The sequence below is a fragment of the Aedes aegypti genome, chromosome 3 (genome assembly GCF_002204515.2).
Source record: "Aedes aegypti strain LVP_AGWG chromosome 3, AaegL5.0 Primary Assembly, whole genome shotgun sequence".
NCBI classification, from domain to species: domain Eukaryota; kingdom Metazoa; phylum Arthropoda; class Insecta; order Diptera; family Culicidae; genus Aedes; species Aedes aegypti.
Window position 1 is genome coordinate 145,241,544 of NC_035109.1, and position 21,552 is coordinate 145,263,095.

The 21,552-nt window shown below is 34.8% G+C and overlaps 1 protein-coding gene across 2 annotated transcripts in view; it reads left to right on the forward strand.

The window, feature by feature from the left end:
• LOC5575992 (synaptotagmin-4) overlaps positions 1-21,552 on the forward strand; it is a 63,273-nt gene that overhangs the window by 19,133 nt on the left and 22,588 nt on the right. The window lies entirely within an intron of this gene.

The following is a 21,552-nucleotide window of genomic DNA, read 5'->3' on the forward strand; positions in this document are numbered from 1 at the left end:
CCAGATATTCTTAGACACGAGCCAACCTCCACTCGAACGTCTCGAACCCATAATGGTGACCTTCAAAAAAGTTCAACCGCACCTGGATAAGAAAGCGGCGAATTAACCGTAATGGACGCTGGCGTGTGCACCGCTGTAACATTCATGAAAATATAATCCAATTTACACGCTCCGGTCTCTCGACTGGTGTTGCCATTTGGAAACAACACGACCAGGTGATAAAAATGAACATGCGAGTGTGTGAACAAGTGCCGATGTTTTCCTTTCGCTGTCAAAGCCCCATGGGAAAACTAAAATTGTTTGCTCGGGAAGCTACGAGCCATAAATTTGCCCGTGCCGACACTTATTTCCATTTGTGTTTTCGACTTGCGGTTACGGCGAAAGGAGCTTCGTTAAGAAATATCAAAATGAGAGTGTTTGTTGAACTTTTGTTGTTATTATTCACGGTGTAAGGTGCAATCGTAATTGGTCTACGCAACACTGATTGACATATTCGTGGTTTTGTATCTGGCGGTTGTTTTTATTCCCATGCCATTTTGCCAACATATATTCGTCTGATTCTTCTAATAAAGAGGAGTCATGTCATCAAACTTATTTGTACAGTTTATCAACTTATGGATAATCGTAAGATATCTCGAATCAAACTCCAAATCATAATTCACCTTTGATAAAATTTAAAAAAGATTTTATACAGATCCTGGTGTCTGGAGGAATATCTTTTCCTTTAGAATGAACTGGAGGTGACATTCCTGGAGGAATCCCAAGTAAAAATTCAGGAAGAATTCCTAAAGAAAAAAAAACTGAAGGAATCCCTAGTAGAATTTCTGAAAAAAAAACATAGTGGAATTTCTGAAGGGATCCCTATTTAAACTCATAGAGACATCAATGGTGCAATCTGGTGGAATACCTAATGGAATCTTTGGAGGAATCCCCGGTGGAACTTTCTGTTGAATGCCTGGAAGAATCTTTCGTGAAATTCCTTGTGGAATTCTTGCCAGAATGCCTGATGGAGTCTCTGGTGCGATACTTATTCAAATTACTGGGGAATTTCCTGGCGGAATCCCTGTTCTTGGTGAAACTTCTTGATGAATCCCAGGTGGAATTCCTGGAAGATTCCCTGGTGAAGCCTCTAGAGGAATCCCTGGTGGAATTCTTGCAGAAATCTCCGAGGAAGATGCTTTTTCCAAGGGTTCATCATTGGATACTCCTGTCTTCTTCCAGTCATTCTTCGGCAAATTCCTTCTTAATTTTCTCCGGAATCTCTCAGGAATGTCTCTCAGGATCTCTTCTAGGGGTTCCGTAGATTTTCCTCCTGCAGCTCTTCTAGAAATTCATTCAACGATTCCTCCAAATCTTTTAGGGGTCTAGTACTTGAAACTAAAGACGACCTTACAGATGAAGTTGGAATATGCGTATATATCAAAGAATACTGTTCGGACGAGTGAAAGCAAAACTCCTTTTTGCAGTAACCTTTTAGGGTAGCTCAAAACTAACAGTAAAGCATTTTATTAGAATTATTTGTTAGTTAGTGGATCGATTTCAAAATATTTTTACCACTCACATAAATGTTTTTTTTTTCCTCTTTCAACCCGAACAATAAATTTTCGCTTTATTTCGCTTAGAACCTAAGAATTCATAACGTTAGTATTACAAAATTAAGTTCAGTTGATTGTATTACTTACAAACCTTTGATAATAATAGTTTATATTAATAATGTAGGGAATTCACTTAAACAATGAAAATATAATCTAGCACGCTTCTAATTCTCTTTCCTTTTCATAATCTGTCATATAACCTGTCATCTCGGATGTCATTTCACAGCAAAAAAACCAGTTGTTGAGCGCAGTGGTGCCATCAGATACACACTCTAGTTGATTTTAATGGTATAGTACCCAGTGAACACATGATCGTACATAAAAGGATATAAGATAATCTTAAATATAAGATAATTTCCAAAATGAAAATTGAAATTATTTGTGTGAAAAGTGAGCTGACTTTTTTGGTAATTATCCTTACAATCCACAATTCAAAGATCAAAAGTGTGTCATTTGAAATGCGATTGCCTTGCAGTCATCTCATAATTGTGAATCCTTTGAGATTAACATCTTGGACAAAAATTGATTGAATGATTAGCATGAAAATGCTGTAAATTGCCTTCATAAGCCTTGTGCTAACTTCTGTGAAAATAAAGTGAAGCCATGCTAAAGGTTTTTTAGATCGGTTCCAAGTCGATCCAGGATCCTTGGCCATGAAGTTTAATCATACTCATGTATCGTGCACAAATAGGAATGCAAAATGGCTACTTTGGCAATGCAAACTTTTGATTAATAAATGTGGAAGTGCTCCTAAAACACTAAGCTTAAAGCTTGGGTTGGGGCGTAATGCCATGAATAAGAACGACGCTGTAACTGATGCTCATCTTTTGATTTTGGTTGTACACTAGAGTGATGCAAATTTTGAAATATTTGCTCCCCTATGCTTAAACGATTTATATTATGGTAAATAGCATCCTCCCAAAGTTTGAAATGATTCAGAAAAAAATTGACTGTGCACAAGCCATTTGAAATTTATATGGAGATTACTATGGAAAACGCCAACTTTTTGTGTTCAGGCCTATATCTCTGCGACATAATATTTTATGGAAAAGTGAACAAACACTTTTCATGTGAAATCTTCCCAGCTACAACTTTGCCGAAGACCATATTTTGATAGGACTTGAGGATAAATTGCTATTCTTAATCATAAACTGGGTTCGCATTTTTCATGCTTAACCAACTGCTCGGCAGGCAACATTGGTGCTTCTGGCGGGTATAATAGATCAAAGTAATCCAGGCTACTATGTTCTACAGCAAAACAGCAGTGTTGCTCTGAAAGTAATTGCATGATCATCTCAGCAAGATTTAGACTTTATTATCACTAATAACAAATTATCCTTATGTCCCATCAAAATGTGGTCTTCGGCAAAGTTGTAGCAGGAAAGATTTCACATGAGTAGAGTTTGTTCACTTTTCCATAAATTATTATTACGAGCAGTTAGAGGACTGAACACAAAAGGTTTGTCTTTTCCATAGTAATTTCCATAGAAACTTCAAATGGCCTGTGCACAACCAAATTTCTTCCAAATTACTTCAAATTTTGGGAGAATGATTTTCATCATAATTGACACCGTTTAAGCATAGGGGAGCAAAAACTTCAAAATTTGCATCAGTCTATTGTACACATATTATTGGCAAATTTTGCATCAAAGATTCTTCTTTCTTTAAATTGAAGGCTTTTATTTATAGTTATAATGTCGACAAAATTATTGGAGTTAGTGCTGATAATTTTTTATCCAGCTAATATTTTTTACTGTTATAATTTAACTGTTTTTTCGTGACATACTTATTCAGTAATTAATGTTTTTTATTGCTCTTAATACTTCCACCATACATTTTCCCTTCTTTGAATCGTAGGTTATTCCTTACACTTATAGGATCAATTTAATGACTGAAAGAAGGGGCTGTTTAAAAATCATCTTATTCCAATAACATGCTGTTCTTTGGATTCTTACTGTTCTAATAGTTATTGGAATTGTAGATGCACACAATGCGCGCCATGCTAAATGCTGAATACTACGCTATGTTAAATTTGAACTTGACTGTTTAATTGACTTTGGAATCAAATTTTACTGTTTAAACCTGACGAATTTCAAATATTTTCAAAGTGTTTTCGGCAATGCTTACATACCGTTTTGATTCATATTACGGACACTTAAGGACTCAGGGAAGTATAACACAGCATAGAGCATACAAAATAAATCATTCTGTATGATTCATCAGCGTTATCGAATGCCGGAAATCCTTAACTTTCGAATGGTGGGTAAAGAATACGCTCTCGCAACTTGAATAATTTTAAATAAATCGAAATGTATGGCCTTTGATTCTTATTCCGGACGCCTTCTTATTTTTGTCTCATATTCCGGACACTTTGATTCGAATTCCGGACATCTGATGAAAATCATTAATATAAAAGTCAAATCATCAATTGAAATCGTTAAACCACTAAAGAGACGTCAAAGGCAGTTGGGCATTAAAAATTTGCATTGATATTTATGGAAATAGCTTATTAAAACGAGCCTCGAAAGAGTGAACTTTTGAACGGCAAAAATTGATACATTTCGTGTGAAATGTTTCCCATACAAAATAGAGTGTCCGGAATTAGAAGCTGTCCGTAATATGAATCAAAACGGTATGTGGCTGATCAAGTTGGTTGAAAATCATCGAAAATTGTTGGTATAAGAGCACCAATCGCATTCAATCTTGTGTGCAGCCCTGTCGTTGTCAAATTTGAGCGTCTTAGTCGCCCTTATTTTGGGGGGGTTACTATAGCCCAGAGGGCGCTTCTATTACCAGGCGTTAATAATGTCGTTCATCTCATAAGAAATATCACAAATATTTTAATAGATTGATATCAACTGTGATGTTGGTTATGTTGCTATCGGTTTTCGAATTTGAGTTTATACAAATCATAAACGGAAATCCAAAAATCCTTGGCAATACTTCAATATACAAATATTAAAATTATTACAAATACTTTAAGTCAAAACGGTATATTTAATTCATATTCCGAACACCGAGTGTTCGTAATATGAGTCAAATTTGAGACAAAACGGAGCATTCATTACAAGCGAAAACCAATATGCATTTGCAAGTACCGCAATCCGGGGTAACATTGATCATTTTTTTGAATATTTCTTAAATATTTCGTTTGAAAATGCAAATGTTGCAAATTTTATATATTTTTGAAACAAGTACTGCCAGCCTAGCTCGTGACTACATACTGCATTTTGTTTTTTGGAAGATTTAAGCATGTTTTAAAAAATGTTTTAAGTGATTTTTTGATTATCAGGGGTAACATTGATCAGCTATGTAAACAACATTCGGTATTATTGAAAATGTCATTACTTACTAAATTCATGGCCCCGAAGCCGAATATGAAGGTCAAACGCTTACAAGTCATTTACTTTTTGAGTTATTTTAAAAATAAATACACTTCGAACCACGGAATACGCCTAAAGGTAGGCAATTTTCTTTACAGTAAATCGTTAATGTTATCTAATTGAGCATACTTATGAAAGTTTTGCCAATGGAATCCTTTTCGGCGATGCCATTTTCAGTAAGAACCGCATTTTCATTGCTAATATCGTTTGCAGAGCTTATGTGAGACATGAATCTTCGGTAGTGTCATCCTTACCCATTGGAACCATTCTTTCCAAAAGTTGACAAATTTACGCATGAGCTAAACGCAATTTTCGCAAAAATCTTCACATTCATTAGCTCATGAACATGAGAAAGAGAAGAACCATTCATGGTTTGTAAATGATCCATCAATAAATGATGATACGAACTTTTTACGAAATGAGTCATTCCGATCACACTTATCAATGATACCCCGGATTACGGTATCTAGTTTGTGTTCCATCTCTATTGAAATATGAAACGAAGAGATTAAGTACATGGGCTCAAACATTAGTTGAAAAGTTTGTCCTTGAATCTACCATAACAATACCTTATATACTACTGTATATACTATGTGACTATTTTCTAGAGTCTAACAACTAATACTATTACGATGCCCTTTAAGAAGAAATTTCAATCCATGAAATAAACTCAGTCTTGTAGAACCTATCACTCAGTGTAAAACAAAGCGTCTAGAGCCAAATCTAAAAACCCCATCGAACCGTTTATATGTAAACGTTTTTATGTCCACTTCAAACTTCAAAATTTTTCTCATGTTCAGCATTTTGCTTTTAAAACAATATATTGATGAAACACAATTGTGAAAATTGATGCAACAGTTTCAAATGACGATCATTTATGCTGCTGGTGCCATTCTGCTCGTATAAAGCTCTTCAAAAGTCAAAAACATAATTTTGACAATACAACTGAATTGTATGTTTTTTAATTACTTGATATTGTATTTTTTTTATATATTGACTAAGAACAAAATGACATTGTACAAAATATGATTTTTGCATTTGTTAGAAAATCGTTCATTCGGTAAATATGATTGGCCAGTTTTTGCAGCTGCTCTAACTCAGTTTTTTCTAAGCTTCTTGATGCTGCAGAATTCAAAACGAAGCGCAAACGATGAAACACGTTTTTTTGATAAAATTCCAAATGGTCGCCAAAATTATTTTTAATTAGACTATATCGTTCCTCCATGCGATGCCCCTGAAATAGCTTTGTGTTTCAGGATAAATATTAGAAGAAAGATACGTGAAGAAATACATAGAATTTATCAAAAACTGAGCTTTTTTACAAACTGTCAAGCTAGGGTCCAGCAATTTCTCTTATAGTTTTTTTTTAATTCAAGCGAACTACGACACAACCTGTTATTCAAATTGTTTATGCCGATGGTGGTCCCGTTTCAGCAATAATTACTCAACCATAACTCGAAATATCTTTTAACGAAATATTATGCGTATTTGCAGTCATGTCAGACTAGAAAAAATTGTGGGCTGGACTAGAATGCAAAAAAAAGTTTTAAAGTTGAACATAAATAAATTGATACTTAAGATTCCGAATGTTTGATTTTGTTTGAACGTAAAGATATATATGAAGCATACATAGAGAATTATATGATCTAGAACATTTGAACTGTTTTTTACCTAAAGAAGAGGTATTTGATTTTCAGCCAAATATATGGCTTAAATTGATTTGAAAAAAAATATCGCTCTTGAAAAAAAAGTTAATAATTGCTCTGGATATCAATATGTTTCGCTATGGTTTTATCTTTTGCAGTTTTGCGTTAGATATATTACTGAATCTTGGAATTGCCAAGCATCAATTACAGAATTGCACTAATTCCATCAAATTTGAAAACACGAAAATACCGTTTTGATTCATATTACGGACACTTAAGACCTCAGTGAAGTATAACCCATCAGAAAGCATATTAAAAGAATCATTCTTTAAGATTCTTCCACGTTATCAAGCCTTCAAAACAATTAACTTTCGAATGGTGGATAAAGATTTTGATTCCGCAACATGAATAATTTTAAATAAACAGAAATGTGTGGACTTCTCATGATTCTTATTCCGGACGCTTCCTTACTTTTGCCTCATATTCCGGACACTTTGACTCGAATTCCGGACAGCTCATGAAAATCATAGATAGAAAAGTGAAATCAATAATTAAGATCGGCGAACTACTGAAGAGGCGTCTAAGTCAGCTGAATATTATAAATTTTCATAGTTATCTATGGAAAATGTTGACTAAAACGAGCCTCAAAAGTGAGAACTTTTGAACGGCAAAAATTGAAACATTTCGTGTGAAATGTTTCCCATACAAAGTGCAGTGTCCGGAATTTGAAGCTGTCCGTGATATGAATCAAAACGGTAATTGGGTCCTAAAATGTTTAATGAATTCTCGTTTTTATTCAATAATACGAAAGAGCATGTTCTTGCAACTACTTTAGCAAGTTTTCCCGCTCAAATAACGGCTATATCATTTTTTAACTTCAATTTTAAAAATGGTTCCAAATATCAACCTTGACACTTGTGATCTTGTTTGACATTCACTTTTTCGACAAAAATGCCACAGGGCATATAGTTTTAACACTGGGGTTGTTCCTATCTGACATTTCGGAAGGGACACGGAAAACAAAATATACCCAAAATTCGAGTTTAAACCAAGGGGTGTGACAACATCTCAAAAATCATTAAAAAAATGTTTTTTGTACTTAAACCAATGAAAATCATTTAAAAATTGAGTAAACATGTGTTTCTGCCCTAAACTTAAGCGTTTGGTAATAAAATTGAGACAGGGCTTTAGGACCCTATTCTCTTGGTGCATACTTGATTATGAAAGTTTATCATTATCACATGAAAATTATTGGTCCAAAACAAACACATAACCTGTCTTAAGAACATTTAAGTTGAAGATTTTGTCGGCGTTAAACTTTAACATATTACATCAACCTTCGAGAGTGGTCTTAGGCCCCTTAACGATCACGTGCTTTTATCGAAGGATCTCTCGAGATAATTTGTCCAAAATTTTTTTTAATAATACCTCATAAAGCCGTGTAGACAAATGCTTTTATTTTGTAATACCCAATTGATTAAAGGATTGTGCTACTTTTCTCTAAATATTGATTCCCCAAATGTCGTTTCTTGAACGCCAGTCCCTTGAATGTCTGTTCTCCAAATATCCCGTTTCACAACTTCCTACAATTCAGGGTAGTGAACGGACCAATCATCTGGTAGGCACCCTGTCACTGAGAACTATTCTTGCGTCTTTATGAGCTGCATCACTTCTCGAAGAGACAGGTCATTTGGAAAAAAGGCATTCGAGGAAAAGGGTCATTCTGTCGGGGTAAAACTATCGTTCGCAGAAACGATATTCGTGGAGAAGTAGCACAATCTTTTGTGCTATGGTAAATATGTAGTATGGAAAAATAATATGAGACAAAATAAAGATATTATAAACAATATACAAAACGGAAAGAACTCCCCGATATAATAAATAAATGGCCCGGCATACACAATACGCTAATCAACATTGATCCTGATTTAATCGCTCGTTCCCGCAATATCATACGATGCAATTAAAGGACCAAACACTACTTTTCACTTGATATTAGTTAAGGTCATAAAACAACCAAAATTTAATTGGTTTTCTAAAGGGCGTTAAGATGCAGCTGATCTACTTTGAACAAGGTATAATCACTTCAGGGCGTTGATTCAAAATAAAAATTTGATTGATTTTTACAGGGCGTTAAGATTCAATTCATTAATGTCGACAAAGGTTAAATTACTGCAGGATTTTGATAGAGCTTAGGATTTTCAATTAATGTCCTACAGGGCGTTGAGATGTACCAGTCCTTTATAGGATATTGTCAACGCATGCACATTTTAACACGCAATAAGACAAGATCAATTACTATAAAGCTTGAAAATTTCTATTTATGCCATACAGGGCAAACAAAATGCACCTGATCAATGTGGAATAATGTCAAATTACTCCAGGGCATTGATACAGCTTGGCATTTTCGATTCATGTCGAGCAGATCTTAAAGTTGCACCTGATCTACAAAGAATAAGGTCAAATTACTCCAGGGCGGTAATACGGGTTATAATATTCAGTTGATGTCCTAAAGGGCGTTCAGATGCATCTGACCTACAAAATATAAGCTTGAATTATTCCAGGGCGCTGAAAAAGCTAGAATTGCCAATTGATGTCCGGATGGATGAGGACGTTAAGATGTAGCTAATATACGTGAGAAAGGAACAAATAAATCTAGGGTGTTGATACATCTTGATAATTTCGATGGCATCAATCAGAGCGTTAAAATGCATCTGATCTTCATAGGATAAAGTCAAATTATTCCAGGGCGTTGATACTGCTAATTTTTTTTTATTGATTTTCAATAGGGCGTAAATATGCTCCAGATCTCGCAAGGATCAATATGGAATAAAGTCATATTACTCCAGACCGTTGATATAGCTTGATCGATTTATGTTATACAAAGCGTTAAGATGTTTCTGACCTACCGTAATCCGGGGTAACATTGATCAGCGGGGTAAAATTGATCGCAATGACCCTCTTCGTAAAAAGCTCGAATCAACATTTGTTGATGAAATATTTTCAATGCATGAATGGCGATTCTCTTTCTTCTAATCATGAGCTAATAAACAATAAGGTTTTTGCGAAAATAAAGTTGTGTTCATGCGTAAATTTTTCAACTTTTGTAAACAATGATTTTCAGGATTATAGATGACACCATAAAAGAATCATGTCTCACATGAGTTCTGTAAACGATATGAGCAAGAGAAATGCGATTGTTACTAAAAATGATATCGCCGAAAACGACTCCGTTGTCAAAATTTTCATAAATATGTTCAATAAAACATAATTCACAAATTAGTATAGAGCGTGAAGAATTTTATTAGGAAATTGCATACATTTAGGCGTATTCCACAAGTCAAGGTGTTTTTAATTTTCAAATAACTCAATAAGTAAATGACTTATAAGAGTTTGATATTCATATTCGGCTTCAGGGACCATGATATTTTCAATATTACCGAACGATGTTTTCATGGAGTGATCAATGTTACCCCATATCAGCTAAATCAAAAACTCACTTAAACATTTTTTTAAACATGCTTTAAACTTTTAGAAAACTAAATACAGTACATAAACACGAGCAATGGGTGGCAGTACTTGTTTTAAAAATATAAAATTTGCAACACATGCATTTTCAAATCAAATGTTTAAGAAATATTCAAAAAAATGATCAATGTTACCCCGGATTACGGTACGTGAAAGAAGGCCAAATTACTCCAGGGCGTTGCTAAAGCTTGGAATTTTTAATTGATGTCCTACAAAGCGTTAATATGCACCTGATCTAATATCTACTTAAGACAATGTCAAATTAGTGGAGGGCGTTTAATCTAATTTATTTATTTTTTCTTTTATTTTAACTTTGAATTGAAAAAGAGGGAAAAGCCCCTTTGAATGATAGTTTTTACAAATCGTTCTCAAAACGGCAAAATATCTCTTTATCTTTTAAAAGGGCGTTTATACATCTTTACATTTGTCCTACAAGGCGTTAAGATCTAGCTGATTTACATGGCACGAGTCCAAATACTCCAGGGCGGAATATTCAATTGATGTGGGGCGTAAAGATGCACTACATAGGGTGAGGTCAAATTACTCTAGGGCGTTGAAAAAGCCTGAAATTTTCAATCGATGTTCTACAGGCCGATAGATATGGTGAAATTACTCTAGATCGTGGATACAGCTCGTCAATTTCGATTGATTTTCTACAGGGCGATAATATGCTCCTGTTCTATGAGCGTTAGATTGTTATTAATTTCGCACATTATTTTTATATGACTTCTGCTGAAAAATTCTAAAAACAATCTAAGACAAGCTTCTTAGTCGTCGACTAAGCGCGACTAAGCAGGACGACAGGGCTGCTTGTGTGAAACTGAAATATTTTATATTCTTGCATCAAACATTCACCAATATTGCATGCTTTCTTGCATCTTGAAAGTGAAATTGCAAACGAGAATGCTTTGAATACACGGTTAACCTTTCGGTCGTCGCGTGAATTTTTGTAACGCGAGTAGTCGCGCGTTGCACTTTGTACAACACCCTTGGTTTTGCGAATATCCCAGGAGCCTGACTACTTAGAAAGTTGGCGTCTTCGGCAAAGTTGTTCAGTAGATCAAGGGCTATCATTGATCGTGTTGGTTGATTCTTAATTTTGCCAACAGGTGACGCTAGGGAGCACGAAACATTTGTTTTGCAGATCTCAGAATCTTGATCACTAAGAAAGATGGCATCTTCGGCAAATTTGTTCAGTAGCTGAAATACTTTTTTTGTTTAATCCTTGAAGTTCGAGATTAGCTAAAATAATGATGGTCCTGGAGCTACGCATCAACTTTGTCGAAGATGCCATCATTCTTAATGGTCAAGATACTGATGAAATGACGTAAAAATGTGTTCTGAAAGATGTATTGAACGAAAAATGTAATTTTACATGATGAAGGATATGAAAACGATGCCACTATGATTGGCATTTCCCGAATCAGACACCATCGTATTTAAAATGTGACACAAATTCACGTCATTTGGCTCGCTTCTTTTATGTGCATCCAAAAGACGTAAAATCACATATTTTTGTGGAGTGTGTAGTTCTTAACTTACTGAGAGACTTTGCCGAAGATGCCATCCTTCTAAATGATCAGGATCCTAAAATATCTGCAGAACAAATGTAAAAGTTCCATGCCCACTAGTGCCACCTAGCAGTCAAATTCCGAAATAAATAAGGTACCATCAGATAGCGCTGCACCTCCAGAACACCTTTACTGAAGACACCATGTTTCGAAATTATCAAACAAACAAAAATTCACTGAATGGAGTCCTTGGAAACCCCTTTTTAAAGAATCATTGGCAGCATTCAGAATGTTATCCTCTAAAAAATATTTTGAAAGAAAAAATCACTACATTTTTTTCTAACTGCAAAAAATCCTGCATAGGAATTCCAAATTGAATATATGTTTAAATCTCTAAGGAATCGTTTGACATTATTTTGCTCAGAAGGTTCTTTAGAACTTAGTGTATGTATTCTTCACAAGGAAGGAACTCTTGTAGAACTTTCAAAAGCTACCCCTCAATAAATCTTGCAAATTTATAGGAAACCCTTTAAAAATTTCAGATGAAAAAAAATGAAAACCTGTAAACAGAACTATTAAATACCAGAACGAGTTTTTGGAAGAAATTCTTGGATGAATTCTTTATAAAAAAACTTGAGAATAGGTATATTGTCATTTTTTGTGATTTTATTTGAATCCCCGAATTCATTTTGTAAGAGATTGTCAAATATTTTTTTTCTAAAAAAAAAATCCTGGAATGATTTTTGAATTTTTTCCTGGATGAAACCTCAAACGAATCACAAAATTATTATTTTTAGTTGTCTCCAGTATAATTATTTAAAATTTTCTTAGAAAAATACAAGGAGAGAAACTACTTTAGGAATCTTTTTTGAAAGTCTGTCACCTGCTACAAGATAGCATGCGACAGACATGTAGACGTTTGCCTTGGAATGGGTATTATCCCACCAGATCAAAAAGTATATTGGGGCTCTTAAACTTGAATATAATATATTATATCATTACACTCAACAACAGAACCACAGAACCCATCTTCAGGATCGGTTGTCGAGCATTAGCAACCGATCGTGTGCTGCACGAGTGTCTAAGCACGCCAATGTATTGCCCAAGTGGTGGGATCACATACGAATGACCATTAGGTCGGTCGCACAAATCTGACCAATTCAGATTTAACTCACCAGTACCAGTTGCGATGATCGGGTGGACTAAAGTACTCATTGGGTATCTGAACATCACTCACTTGCCGAATAAGACAATTTAGATTTGGGGGGGAAATAAATGGGATTTTGCATGTAAAACTTCAGTATTCTTTTTAACTCTGGTGATTCCGTGGACTAGATTCGAAAAGTGACTTTTATGCTGAGCCGCGAACCTGTTCAAGCTGTCTTTCTGTAGACCAGCATTACTGCATGTGTTCTCTAACTAGTATTTTTTTCAATTTTTTGTCTCATGCCAGTGGGATGCACTCCCCGTGTGACAAGTCCTCGAAATCCTGTTAGTAATTTTTAAAGAGACCTCGGTGATATAGAAATGCAAATATTATCAATTTTAGAGGAAACCACGCAGTTGTTTAATAATGTTGCGCCCATTTTCATAGATTCGCGTTTCTAGAACTTTTCTAGCAGAGCACAATATGCAAAAATACTAAGGAATTTCTCATACGAACACTAAGCTGATAATGCCAGAAAGAAATATAAGATTATAATTATTTACAAAACAGAAAACTATGGTTTCCAAGTACTGATGGGAGGGTGTGGTTGAGGGTTAAAAACAAAATTTTGGAGCAAGTTGTTTGTATGAAACTATGTACCGTAATTTGCGATGTAGCTGATCAGTGGGGTAAAGTTGATCATTACCGTACCCACATGCATAGTCTGTCAATAGAGCTATAACACAGCGTAACAAAAATGACATTTTTGCGTGTCTCAAGGATCAAATTATGTGTCCCTAGTAGATTTGGGGTTGCTGAATCTGGTGCCATTTTCAGAAGTGTTCCAGCACGTCACAATTTTTAGCTACAGGTCGCCAAAGTTGTATAAAACACTGGTTTTATTCATGTTTACATGAGATTTAAAGTACAATTTATCAAAAATTTTTGTAATCTAATCCACCAAACATGCAAAATAGAACTTGAACTTTCATTTCAGACATAATTTGATTGAAATATTGCCCTTAAATTTCGATTAAACCAATTTTTCAACATGCTTGCAGTCTCCATACAAAATTCTTCGTTTCTTCTATATGGCAAAATACAAAAATTCTCTAAACCATTGAACAATAACATTTCCGCATCGAAAGTATTACAAACTTTGATGATAAGTATTGTTATACACATAAAGTATGAGTTCTGTGGCAAATTAAGCCAATATATTACCTTACAAGCTGGCAAACTTGCATGCAAGTTGGCTGAAATAGTCATTTATCTCAAAAACTAGTCGTGCTATGATATTTCTGAAAATGGCAATGGATTCAGCAACCCTTAATTAAGTGAATAGCAGTATTTTAATGCTGGAGACAAAAACGTGTTCCGCAGTGTAATTAGATTTCAATTATCACAAGTTCTGTGATTTCACATTGCCTGATTGCTACTCTTGATTTTCCTAAAGATGGATTGAGATCAGAGACAATTACATCATGCAAAAACAGGATTTTGGAGGAATATTTGATAAAATGTTGAAGGGTTCTTCTCCAAACAATCGAACAAGCCCATATAAATACACCATCCAAATAAACTGTCTCATACATTTCAGTTTTGTTTTCTGGACCCAGTTTCGAATTAGAACTGAGTATAAAAATTCATTTCAAGAGAAAAAAAAAATTTCTTTTCATTAGCAAGTTGTCAATTTCAAAGAAAAATGCCTACCTTTAGGCGCTAAATTAGGTTTATTCTGTAATTCATCAACTTCAATTTAAAAATCTACCGATTTATCAACAAGTTGCAAGATTTTTGATTCGGATTCAGTGACCCCATATTTAGTGAATAGCATGTGTTGCTATTTTTGGACACCTATCACAGTAATTGATCAACTTCATCCCGGTAGCAAAAAAATCACTTTTTGATTTCTAAAAATTATTTTTGTTGTTGTTATAGCATTTTGGCAAAATTTCCTATACATAATTCGATGAACATCCAACCAGTGTTGTGAAAAACTCAATTTCTCACAACTCACGCTTGAGATTTTTCATGCGTGAGTTGTCAATCATGCAACTCAGCAGTCGAAAAATCATGGATGAGTTGGCTCACCTTTTTGACTCATTGTCTCGTATTTCCAAAGTTTACTCACACACGGCAATAATTTCTTGTTAATCTGGTAAAATTATATTAATCCTTTCTACCGTAAACAATAACATTCGGGTTTCACGAGTTTTTGCTGGGTTTTGCGACAGAATCATTTTTTACGGTTTGAGTTGATTGAGTTGATTTTGCATCAAAATCTCAAGCGTGAGATTTGTGAAGCAGATCTCTAATGAGCTTGCTCTTACGGGAGAGCGTATTGATTGAGATTTTGAGTGTGAGTCTATCAACACTGCATCCAACCAGTACTGATATAAAACATATTTGGATGATAGTACATCTAAGCTCTGGTAGGATGATCTTATTAAACAGAATCGCTCATAAGTGATCAACTTCACCCCATTTTACGGTACTTGAAATACGAAAAACGATCCATGCTGAGGAACGTGAATTCAATTTGCTACTCAAAACGGGTTTCATGGCATTTTCGTGGAGCGAATCCGATTATGTTTTAAACAGGATATTGTTGTAATATTGATGTGATTGTTATTCCGTTAAATTACACGATTACGAGTGGAGAGCTTCTTAAGGGTGAAAAGTATAGTAATAGTGATAATAATAATAACAAGTATCAATAAGTCAAACCCAAAAATTTCGTGTGCCGAAATTATTTTATTTTTTGCTGTGTGTACTGACGCCTTTCCACGGAAATAAAGAAGGCCGCAGGTGCCGAAATGAATAAGCATAGGGCCAAAAATCTCGTTAACGAAAAAACCTACGCCAAATGGGCGAATTGCAACATATGATGCCAATTTAATATCTGATTTGATTAAGTAAGTACAACCTTTTAACCAAATATATGTAACATGAGCGAACAACATTCCCACATTCCCACATTCCTTCGATAATACGGATCATCTGGGTAACAGCTCTCCAATCAAGCGATGAAAACCTTTTCAGGAAAAATAAACGAATAAATCATACTCAGCCGTAGGCATCTTGCGTGGGTGCTTCTGACAGGTGAAGATGTCTGCAGGAGCGTGACCCGAAGACATGCGGTGTCGTCACCACGTCGTAAGTGAGATCCTTAGGCACATATTCCAGAAACGAAATTATATTTCATTCCCTACGAACATCTGATGCCCGCTGCTCACGCAATTCACGTGTTCGTTTCTCCTACTGTGGAAAATCGATCATGTTTCATTGTTCCATATTGACTCAATGAATTTGATTGGGAGGTATGGGAGGTCATGTGCCTTCAGACACGGATGTTTCTGAATGGGTTGCTGAAATTTCATGGGAGCGAAATCCTTTACTGTGGGAAAATTATTTATATTTAGCTAAAAGCACAGACGGTATGCCGCCGTCATGATTAAATGGACCAATTTTTTGCTCAGGAAAGGAAACCTTAAAATGTGATCGTTGTTTCAGAAAATTTACGGGGCTTAAAGTCCTAGCACACTGATACTGTAATTACAAGTGCTTCATTGGGTGAGAGGAAATGAGCATGAGCATGAGCATGGATAACCGTACAATTCGTAGTTGCTCCGTGTCAATCACGGAGAATGATCGAAATTGTACAGGGAACCAACAGATGTAGCTTGGGAGTAGCATACCATCTTCAATGTACATTTTCGAGAACTTTGAAATTAGTAATGTCAATAACGGCGCCGGTCACGCCCTTATGGTCATCGGGAAAGGAAAGGAATGTTAGTGTGACATCCATTGTTACTAAAGACCGAGTATACCTGAAATTGAGAAAAATAATGAACTATAATGTAGATGAGTAGTAAACGCTAGGTAAAAGGTATACAGTCAACACTCCCTTACTCGATATTCTGTATCTCGATATTTCTCCTAACTCGATGGCATTATTGTTTCAACTTGCCCCAGTGTATATATTAACACAACATTCTGCATCAAATATTGTCACTTGGGATCCATGTGTTCAAACGTGAAATTTCTTTCGTTTTTTATATTTCTTGCTAAGTGGGGATCCCATTTGGAAATTGTTCCTTTCAATTAAATTTCGCCTTACTGCATGACATTTGCCGCACTTGTTCAGACCGATGCCTCCTCATCCAGCGAGTGTGATAAAAATACATAAAGGTACACCCGTAAGGAGTCGTATATTTTCTGGCATCGTCATCGTTGTCGGTGCGGATAAAACATGGAGTTTCGTTCTTTTTAGGATCATCCATAAATTGTGTTTTTTGGGTGAACGGGGGTCTTCACGAGTTTGTGATGACGTGAGGAAAATTGGCCATCTTTTGAAGAAATGTTAATCGGTTGTTTTGAAAAATCGCTATTAAGACTGGAGAATTCAGAATGTTCGAAATTTTAGACGGAATGTAGCTTCAAAATAATTTCGCGAAATGTAAATTAGTGCCAAAATATTACATAATGATTATTATTAGAGCTAGAAACTAAAAGAATTTTTTTATTGTGCAATTCATGTTCAAATTCAAGTTCGTAGTTCGTGGATAAAACAACTTAATGACAATTTAAAAAAATACTGTACTAAAAAAACTGATTTTTTACATATGAAATTTAAATTGTGATTGTTAAGGAAGTTGAATGGCACCAGACGCAATACGATTCGTTGAAAATCTTCAGATATATGAGCATCTAACTTCTAACTGGTCGCAGTGGTTCATCCCGAACAGAAACAGAAAAAAATGAGCATCTGGGTGTTTTGTGTTGTCCATTGCCTAATGTTCGTGATTGTTCAGTATGTGCAGCCGTTTGCTGAAGACGGTGTGAATTGTCTTTCTAAAAAAAGGGCCATAGAAAAATGTCTGTTCAAACTTACTAATCAAACTCTCATCTCGTGCTTCCTGTTAGGTTTCTTTTAGTACTCATAATTTATGTATGGTCTCGTTTTTTCAATCAAGAGGTTAAAGTTATTATTTCGAATACAATCATACTAACAGACCTGATTTCCCCAAAAAAAAAACGCGCTCCAGAAAAATATTGTTAGTACGTCGCTGATGAATTTGATTTCTGTAGACACCCTGCGGACGCTTCTTCACTTTTGCCTCATATTCCGGATATTTGCATAGATATCTATGAGAAATGTTTATTGTAACGAGTCTTGAATTTGAGAACTTTGTCCGGAATTTGAAGCTGGTTGTAATATGAATTTAAACGGTATACAACTTCACACCGCACAAATATACAAGCGACAAAAAACAATGCCATTTGGACATGTCCTCGGAAAATCCGGAACATCTGCGGTGGCCAATATGCATGACCAAGCAAGTTCGTGAAACTAGACCAAATTTGCCTGCCAATTCATTCAATTTTTTTAAAAGTTATTAGTCATAGACTTTTCGGAAATTTTGCCCAATTTTGTTATTATTGTTATTCCTTTACGTGTTAATAAACGTCGCCTTGCTAATAGGTTTTCTTTAAATAACTTTTGTCACAAGTGTCGCATTGTTTCACGGTCTTCGGCAATATTCTTTATTATAAAAATACCTATTGAGGTCTGCATTCAGATTTTTTATAGAGGTCAATGGGTGAACTCGGGCGATTTTTCTTTGCAAAGTAAGTTTTCCCATGGTAAATCCCATACACACTTTGAACGGCTGACGCTAAAATATAGTTTTACCAATCGAGCTAATATTTTGCATTATTGCTATGGGACCGAAGTGATGGGGTTGGTGGTCCAATGACCACCGCTTCTGGTTCATAAACAGAAGGTCGTGGCACGCTCTATCTGAACCAGATGATTTTACATATCAAAATGTACTTTGGATTTTTTCTCGCTGCAGATCAGTATTCGGTCTATATTTTATTAATCGAAAGGTTTTAAAATATTCTATCGGTGAAATTTTTTCCTCATCAGCCAATCCATGAAAAACCGATCTAATAAGTCACCGATTTCCGTGAAAATTTGCTGTTTTGTTCCTTATCCGAAATAATGATGGTCTTTTTTGGATTTTTTTTTATTAGGGTGACCATTTCCGAAATAGGGTGACCAGAAAATCGCGATTTTGCTATTTTTTTTTTAAATCAAAAAAATCAAAAATTTCCGATTTTTTCGTGTTTTGAAGGCTTGGGGACAAAAGGGGCTATTGCTGTTCATATTTTTCTTGAAAGTTACGTTTACTGTCAAATTTTCAGCGATGTTGTTGTAATAAAGAATAATATAATTAATATCATCAAGGTAGGCAGTGACTTAGGAAGACATGACTGAATATGTAAAAGGACTGACATTCAATAAATAACCAAGTTGGTTATTTTTTTGGAAAGTTAAAGTTTTTGGATGTATTAAAAAGACACTATTTATTTTCCGAGAAGCCTAAGCAGGCTGAAACTAAATATGATATGAAAATTAATTTGAAAACTGGTACTCAGTTTCATTTTAAGCCTAGAAGATTGTCACATGCCGAAAAAAGTAAAGTAGATAAAAAAAGTTAAAGAACTTTTGCACGAAAACGTTATTAAAGAAGGTGATTCTCCATTTGCTAGCCCTATAGTTTTAATACCAAAGAAAGACGGTGATATAAGAATGTGCGTTGATTATCGTAAATTAAATAAAGACACTCATAGAGATAATTATCCTTTACCATTAATTGAAGATATTTTGGACAAATTAAGAAACAAACGAATATTTTCGGTGCTGGATTTAAAATCTGGATTTCATCAAATTAAAATTGCTCCTGAGTGCACTAAATTTACGTCATTTGTTACTCCATCTGGCCAGTATAAATATTTAAGCGTACCTTTTGGTCTTTGTAATGCTCCTGCAGTTTTTCAGAGGTTCATAAACATAATTTTCAAAAAATTGATTGAAGAAGGAAAACTTTGTGTTTATATTGATGATATTATTATATTTTCTGATACTTTTGAAGAACATTTGGAAATATTACAATCAGTTTTCGAAATTTTAAGTAAAAATCTTTTAGAGTTGAATTTGGAGAAATGCAGATTTTTATTTGAAGAAATTGATTACTTAGGCTATACGATTAATAAATTTGGCAGACGCCCAAATAAATCGCAAATTGAGGCTGTGTCTAATTTTCCTGTTCCAAATAATGTTAAAGATATTCAAAGATTTTTAGGATTAACGAGTTATTTTAGAAAATTTATAAAAAACTTTGCTACTGTTGCTAGACCGTTATATAATTTTTTAAAAAAGGATACAGTATTTAATTTTAGTGATGAACAACTTGACGCTTTTCAAACATTAAAGGAAAGATTAATATCTGCACGTATACTAAGTATTTTTAATCCAAATGCTGAAACTCAACTGCACTGTGATGCAAGTTCATGTGGATTTGGAGCAATATTGATGCAAAAACAAGAAGATAATAATTTCCATCCCGTTAGCTATTTTAGTAAAAATACATTTTGTTACAGATGTTTCATTAAACAGATAAGTTCCATTGTTGCAGCAAATAATGCCAATATTTCGATATTCCTAGCGCTTGAGGTACGTCTTCCTGAAATCATTAAAAAGCAGTTGGTTCAGTCTGTCTGCACCGATCAATTGCAATACAAAAAGTGGACTGGAGCGAGTATCTGAATTTTGATCCACATTCATGTGCATTTAAATGACATATCTCGCGTTCAGTATTATAAGGGCGTAACTGCAGTGATCGGTTTCTCTTCATAGATTTTCTCTTTAGCTTATTACTAAATCTTGTCCGTGCGACTGTTTTCGACTGCTATTTTTCACTCAGTAGAATGTTCTCATCATCTTTTGTTGTACTGCACCGTATATCATCGATCACTGCAGATACGCCTGTATGATACTCAACGCGAGATTTGTTTAACTTTATTATTAGAAACCAGAGGGAGGAGGTGATTGTTATGCTTCGTAGTAGTTAGCAGAAGAATTTTTTTATGTTGAGATTACTTTCCTGTTAATTACTTTTGCTTACGCACAAATAGTTGTTTCGAAGTAAAATTAAACTTTCGCCAATATTAAGTTAAAGTCGAATTAAAAACACACTATGCATTGATTGAGCCATCCACTTGTATTCAAATCAATTACAAGGAATAGTTTAGGTGCTAAGATGACCACCTCTCACGCAGGAGATCACGTATCAAGTTTGCCGACGCTCACTTTGTTTTGATTTTTGCAATGGTTTTTTTTATCGATAAAGCAGCAGCGAATCCTTTCAGATATGTTGATAAAGCAGAAGAAAATGCTGAGTAAACATTGCAAAATATTGTGAACTCAATTAAACATACTTTGAGTCAAGTAAATTATAGTTGAATTTTAACATTTAACGTATGTAAACTCAATAAAAAAAATAGTTGCCAATAATTGGCATAGCTATTTTTATTAATATAGTGTCAAATCAGTTATGTTTATAGTTATCTTCAAACCAACCTTAAAATATAGTTAACTTGACCTGAATAATGATTACGAACACTATATTTTGTTCTCCGTGCTGTTTTAGGGGGGGGAGGTATTTGTGTGTAAAAACTGTCTTGAAAAATACTACGTCGTTTATGGGTGCCCTTTTAGGGGCAATAAAATTGTAAGATGTGTCGTTTGGTGCAACGAATTGGCACAGACCCAAACCACCAAAACGGTTTCTGCTGCTGGAAGGGAATGATGATGGTCGCTTCGGTTGAAAAGAAATTCTCAATTATTTGCCTGTCGGAGCAGAAGATTCGGAAACGTTGAATATCAAAACA